The 7,643-nt window shown below is 32.9% G+C and overlaps 1 long non-coding RNA gene across 1 annotated transcript; it reads right to left on the bottom strand.

Annotated features, from left to right (window-relative positions):
- Positions 1-546: 546 nt before the first annotated feature.
- LOC106771603 lies at positions 547-3,660 on the bottom strand. The gene is made up of 3 exons (XR_001376485.2): positions 3,562-3,660; positions 1,027-1,103; positions 547-683 (listed from the first exon to the last, which is right to left on the bottom strand). It is a non-coding gene; the product is annotated as an uncharacterized LOC106771603 (long non-coding RNA).
- Positions 3,661-7,643: the final 3,983 nt, after the last annotated feature.

Genomic DNA, 7,643 nt, shown 5'->3' with positions numbered 1-7,643 from the left:
TGTAAGAATATGTGTTGTATACTCACTACAAGAAAAAATGTCATTATCTACCGCCCAAATCCGTATATAAAGCCTAAAATCCGTATATAATTTTTGGTTATATACGGATTACATACGGACAAAAATCCGTATATAATACTGTCGTAGCTAATGTTATATACGGATAATCCGTATATAAATTACATACAGATAATCCGTATATAAATTACATACGGATAATCCGTATATAAATTACATACGGATAATCCGTATATAAATTACATACGGATAATCCGTATATAAATTACATACGGATAATCCGTATATAATATCCGTATATAAATTATATACGGATAATCCGTATATAACAGTATATAATTTACATACGGAAAAATCCGTATGTAACTTTATAGCTTTATAAAAAAAATTAAATAATTTCATTTTTGCATCCAATAACTAAAAATTTATATATTTGATAAGAGAAACATAACTATCGAATTAATAACACATGCAATATATAATAAATACACAAAAATATGTATTTAGAAAAGTGAATTCAAATTACTGACACAATTAAAATGTAATATACATTCATACAAAAACAACTTAAGGGTAAAAATTGAGATAAATGATTGAAATTACAATTTCTGGTGCAGTTTTACACTTCATCCATGCTTAACATGCTTAACCTCTTCATTAGAAATCTGCATTATAATGAAGAAAACAATATCATAAGTTTTCCAAATCTCAAATGCATATATCAAATCTCATATCTCATCTTTAATGTAATCGAATGAACTGATTCAGCAATTTAATTAATTTCAATATAGCTGAGGACAATAACAAAAAGTCTNCATTTTTTAAAAGCAAAAACTTTACCGTGTAATTTATGCTAGGAACTAGAAACACTTAGTTGGAAATCAAAAGGAAAAAAATAGCAGCNACACCAACAAAAACAATGATGACAAATTCAAAGCTATAATGATCCATATCACACTATTTGAGTTTGCAGCTACTTGNCACAATTACAAGGAGTGAGAAACTTACTGAGAGCAGTCATTATAGCACTTCTCAGCTTGCTTAAAGTCATCAGCATAAAGGTAGATAACTGCACTGAGATATGCCTGCAATATGACAAAGAACATGCGAAGTTTATCACAAATTAATACATTAGAAATTCTGCCTTCTACTGTCTGACACAACTCTCTTATTTCTAGCCCTGAACCTAGCCACATAAAAATGTGGAACAAAACCAAGCACGACAGGAAGAGTTTCAAAGAAATATTTTTTAGCAACAATATTCAAACAAAGGATGCTTATCCATTGCCTTCAACTTGCATAAAAGTTTCCAAGTGCTAATTTGTATGTTCTTAATACAGGCAAAATGATGAATAACAGTGCTCGTTGCTCTGATTCTAGATACTCATAATACATCATGCAGTGCAGTTCTGGAGAATCTAAAATATTATAACAATGCTAAGCACATTTCATGGTAGAATATAACTGTGTCCAAACTAAGAAACATGAAATTTAGCCTCAGATTTTATTAGTGAAAGGATTAACTTAGAGAGGTGCACAAATTTAATGAAAGGATTTAGCCTCAAATTTATCCTTCTTTTTGTTTCCCTTTAAGGTCCACAAATAGAGTTTCCCAATCCCTATCTATAAGGGACGACCCTCTTAGAAGATCATGAACTTTACGTCAACTCGAAACCAAATGACTAATGTTCTCCTAGAGAAATTATTCATTCAAAGAAATCTCGATAAAAGATGTGCACACACATAGCCAATTGCCCCAAACATTAGCATAAATTTCATATATTCCCCAAAAAATTGCTTCTTTACTTCTACCAAAACTAGAAAAGGTAATTAACAAGAGCTGGTCCAAGAATCTAGAGCTCGTAAACTCCAGAAAACTCAAAGTGCCAAACAAAGTGTTGATTCATGACCTATCAGTTATATGCAACTAACCTCGAAACTTATTTGAACTTATCTTCTTATATTATAAGAACTTAAGTTGAAAATCCCTAATATTTATTGTACAACCAATACACTTTTTCCACCAATCTCAACAACATCAATTGTTACAATGATTTTAGACATATTGTGTTGTATTAATAATATAAGATATGCTATAGAAGGCACTAAACATGAGTTTAATTTCATGCTTTCTAAAATACATCATTGAAAATCTCACATCTGATCAGTTTCATCTTTTCCCTTTTTGGTGGAGGCAAATGTTCAGTTTCTTTGATAGCATGTTCGAAACAAAATCCTGATTCCTGAGTGTAATATGACCTTTAAATGTGATTCTCTTTTTCTATGGCCACAGGTACAGTTAGCACAAAATTTCATCTAGAAAATCCATAAATAAAGCAAAGTAGAAGATAACTTACATGTGGNTTAGTTTGTTCATTATATGTCCTTGCAGAAATGGGTGTAGCAACTGAAGGAGACAGATTTGATGCTGGTGTAACAGGAAGAGAAGTGCATCTTTTCCATGCAATTTCAGATATGGAGGCCATATTAGAATTGTCTACAGCTGTCTTGGGGTCTGAATTAAGTAGGCTGCTTCTTTCTCCATCCCCTACATTTCCTTTTCTTTTGAAGCTCAAGGCCCGCAAGAAGCCTCTTGATGATGATATCCCTTTGCTGAAACTTTGAGAATGGTCCAGAACCCTCCCACCACTAGTGCTCCCAAACCCTATAGGTCTAGGAGGAACTTGAAGTGAAATATCAGGGCGCCTACCATTGGGTCCATTATCTGAAACTTCTTTGTTTCCTAGTGGGACATCCTGCATGTAACAAGGACACTTTAACAAAAGCTTGTGCCAGGCTCCCAGCAGTTTAGTTTGGCATAATTTTACAAAGAACAACAGATAATATAGAAAAAATAATTTCGAAAAGCATCATGAATGCAATAATTAAAATGCAAGCATGTAAAAGATTGAATATGGCAAACACGACAATTACAGTGCAAGCACATCAAAAGGTAGCACATAAATCTAGCTCCATGATGAATCACTAATTATCCTTAACAAGTTGATCATTATTAGATGTCCTCTTTCAACACGGAGATTCAAGAATTGAATCAAGTGCTTCAATCAATGCAACTAGCAAAAAGTCTATACATTTCTCAACAGAAACTGGTATATCAAAACATAGCAAGATGTGAAACAAGCTAAGAAGAAAAAGGTCATATCCAGAACCCCTTTTACAAACGAAATTATCCGTCAGAGCACACAACTGATGCATCAACTTCAAGGACCTACCAAAAAACTCTGCAAACTCAAAATCAAAATTTCCTCACCACCGATAGAGCACATGCATGTTCTCTCTCATCTTCTCCTATACCCTCTTATAAATGAAACAAAAAAACCAACAAGTACAACACACACACACACATGTTGACATGCTCTCATCAGATAAGGTAGGCACTTAAAGATAGATTCATGTCCAATTCATCCTCAGCCTACAATAAGGAGGAAAGAACGAAGATTCACATCCTGACCAACAGCATTCTAAATATTGAAACTCACACACAAGACTAAGGGAAGTCTACAATCTTTATTAATGGAATACCTGGATCGTTATCTCCCAGTGCTCCTTGAACTTTAGCTAGATCAACCATACATAGTAAAAGAAGTCAAGGATGTGATCAATGGGAGATGCAAAATGCTTCAACTGTTAAACTAGTTGAATTAAACTAGTTGCATGCATTCTTGCATCTTCCATAGCATGTTTCTTTATTTCCATACAATACATCTAGAGCATTTTAATAGTTCATTTTTCATTCTATATTTTTATTTTTCCCTCATTGCATTTTCATTGTTTTAAACAAGATTAACCATACACACTTAAACCTAAAATAATGATTAAGAAAGCTAACAGACAAAAATTTCAAAGGTCATCAATAAACCAAAATGCTACAAATAGTGATCCAAAGGCACACACCTTAAAGAATTGTGAAANGCCAAATGTTAAGGCACCACGCCAGTTTCTTCTTCTTGAGCAAATAGACGTAGTCCACCTTACTTCATCTCTGCTCTTTATATGTCCTTTCATTCACTCCAGTGGAGGACTTGGCATACATTATAAATGACTACTAAATGCTATTCAAGCCGACTTTTAAGTTCCTATTACATGTAACAGTTAGTAGCCACCGTCTAACAACCAAACTTCTAAACACATAGAAAAGAATAAACTTCCCTATAAACCAGAAAGCAAGCAATTGGAAAAGTCAAGTTATTGCTAATCTGTTGGCTTAAAACTTTGATATTAGAGAGAATATTATGAACTTTGATATTTGGCTTTTCCTTCTTTCTACAAGTCAACTACACTATTCCAAAGAAGATTAACTCCAACCACCAATATGAAAATTGAAAAATCTTCAGTCATCAACTACTAATTAAGTTCGTGTGAAGCAGAGAAATAACAGAGGTAGAGAATCATTATAGAGTTTTAAAAGAATTTCAATATTTCATTGCCTTTTATTTAAAATTAACAAAAAAATATCAATACTGCAATAATGTATAGGTGTGTAAATTGAAAATGCGGCATTCAACAAATATGCAATCCTTGAAACACATGCATGTAGAAATGAATTGGCACTGCATCACCAGCCATGGGCATAAATAATCAAGTGAACTACTAATATTATGAGCAGATGAAGCAGGTTGTGAGTTGATTTGGTAAAGCAAAAGTTGACATAAAATAAAATAAATTTAATGAAATCAATAACAAAAGGATAATTTGTTATAAATGACCAAGCTTAATAAAACCCAGGACTAGGAATACGTAATGAATCTGCTTCTTTTTCTTCTTTCTTTTTCTTCTTTGGTCCGCTTGTGAGAATAAGAGTTAAACATGGCTACAAACAAAAGTGTTGCTCTTCCTACATAGCTACTTTATTTAATCATTGGACATGGCTCACGCACCTTTACCAAAAGCACTACAATCCTGCTCTACAACCAAAAATAAATTAATATTAGTATATCTCAATAAAATAAACACGCTTGTATCATCTTAATCGTTAATTCAAATTTCCATAGCATAATGGTTGACAAATGTCGGAGGTTTCATAGAAAATTAGTGTACAGGGCATTGTAATGAGGAAGAAAACTGAAACCTGAAGCTTCGATCACCCATTGCAGGTTAGGGTGCTATAAGGAAGAACAACACTGAAACCATGGAGCTTCAATCCAACACCCATGGCAGGTTAGGGCACCGGAAGGAAAAAGAAAATTGAAAGCATATTGTAGTTGTAGAGTGAGAGTGGGTGAGAGTGAGGGGAGGCAGTTACGGATGAGGGGGAAGAGAGGCAACTGCGAGCGAGAGTGATTGGAAGTCATTGCGCCAGTAAGCGAGAGTCAGGGAGCAAGGAGGGTAGTTGCGAGAGTGAGGAAGGTCAGAGAATTTACCTTCTTTGGAGCTCGAATAGGGTTTTGGTCTTGACATTAGCAATGAGCCACTCTCCGACCTGTCTCTTCTTCTTTTGCACTCTCCCTTCCATGGTTTGGCTTAGGAACCCTAAAAGAAAGGTTTGCGCTTGAGGACCCCATAAGATCTTATGTGTGGCTGAGCGAGAGGGAGGGAGTGCGAGTACAGCACGAGATTGAATGAAGAAGATGAAGAAGTGACCTGAGAGAGTGAGATAAGTTCGCGAGAAGGACGGAGGACGAGAAGGAACGAAGTCTAAGAAGAAGGAAAAATGAGAGTATTTTCGAAGAGAGGGGGAAAACGTGATTTCGAGACAACGTTAGGTCAGGACAAAAATTATTTTTAATTTTTAATTATTAATTTTTTTAAAATTCGTATGAAATATTAGTATATAAGGTTTTATCCACTTATATATGGATTTTATCCGTATGTAACTAACTTTCCAATATCTGTATGTAATATTTGTATGTAACAAGTTCATTACATACAGATCTAAATCCGTATGTAATAATCCGTAGATAATTAGCTATTTTCTTGTAGTGACTTTTAGTTGATATATATGTATATTTTTAGTTGTATTGTTTTTACTTATACATGCTTTAATTTTATTTATTCACTAGGGTTATACAAACCCATCGAGCTCAAATAGGAAACATGGTTTCAAAGTCTAAGTCAAACAATATCAAGTAGACAACAATTAAGGTACATTCCTCTAGTATGTTTTGTGTAGTATAGTCTTGATTGTGATAATTAAATTGTTGAATGACCTTAATTATATGACCTTTAGTTCATGTTATGGCTGCTTGTATTGTACTGGTTAGGTGAATAACTTGTATTCTTGAATGGTTGAAGACTTATTTCCTTCTTGCATAGTAACGGTTAGTTAACATGTATTATTGTGAAACTGGTTAAAGGAGTATATGGTTGTTATGAAGCATAACTTATTATTAAGAGTTTAAACTTGTATATGGTATATAATTATTTGTTATCACACTAAATCTATTTGGAGTATACTAGAGTTTTGGTTCTTTTTTATGTTCAAATTATAAAAATGTTTTTTAATTTTGGAATTCTAGTGCCCAAGACAACCCAACGGCAACGATTGTGGATATTACGTGTGTCAATATATGAAGGAAATTATTACATACTATGAAGGAGAAACAATTCCAACTTATGTAAGTTATCTTTATCGTCATAATTAATTTGTAGTAAAATTTAATTAATTAATTCTATATTATTTTTCTTGCAGTATTTTTCTAGTTGTAGATGTCAACAATATCATGAAAGTCAAATCATTGAAGTTAGAGAAAATTGGTGTTTACATCTAATTAGTACATGCTTATAAGTTATGTTAGGGTGATGTACAGGCTTATAAAGTACTGATAGGATATATATGTTATGGTTGTACATATTATCTTATAAAGCAATGTCATGTTATGACATGTACTAGACAACTTAATGATTAAATTTTGAAATATTAGTGTGCCAATAATTTTTATTCATATTAATGAACATTCTTTTTGAGACATTTGTCATATTTTTCTCAATATTTTATATTTTTTTATATATAATAGAACCAATATATAATGTGGATTTGTACATATAGAACCAATATTTTATATTTTATTCTAAAATTAATTATTTTTTTTTTTAAATTTCAACCAATAGATAATGCTTTTTTAAATAAGCGCTATCTATTGCCAGTCACCAATAGATAGCGCTTCTTTAGAAAAGTGTTATCTATTCTCATTAACCAATAGATAGTGCTTTTTTAAAAAAGCACTATCTATTGTGGCTAACTATTAATAGATAGCGCACACATAGATAACACTTAAAAGACGCTATCTATGATAAAAAAAAAAAAACTCTATCTATGCACTTTTTTATAGTAGTGTGCAGAGGTTGAAGATGAAGGTATTGTGATGGAGGTTGAAGGTGAACGTCTAAGTGGAAGAGGGAGGACTTTGCAGTTGCTGGAACTGCTTCCATGGAGGCTGGATACGATTCCTAGTCCTCACCACAAAGTTGTATTTGATTCCCATGGACTTGTATTCAGTTACCACAAAGTTGTATTTGATTCCATGAACTTGTACGATTACCACAAAGTTGTATTTGATTCTCATGGACTTCTGATAATGACATATTTTACCATGATTTCAGTGATGAATCAAGAGAAATTGTCAACCCTTTCCTAACTTTTTACCTTGTAAATCCTTGTTTTCTTT

The sequence above is a fragment of the Vigna radiata genome, chromosome 8 (assembly GCF_000741045.1).
Source record: "Vigna radiata var. radiata cultivar VC1973A chromosome 8, Vradiata_ver6, whole genome shotgun sequence".
In the NCBI taxonomy this organism is placed as follows: Eukaryota; Viridiplantae; Streptophyta; class Magnoliopsida; order Fabales; family Fabaceae; genus Vigna; species Vigna radiata.
This window is presented reverse-complemented; position numbering and strand designations above follow the sequence as displayed.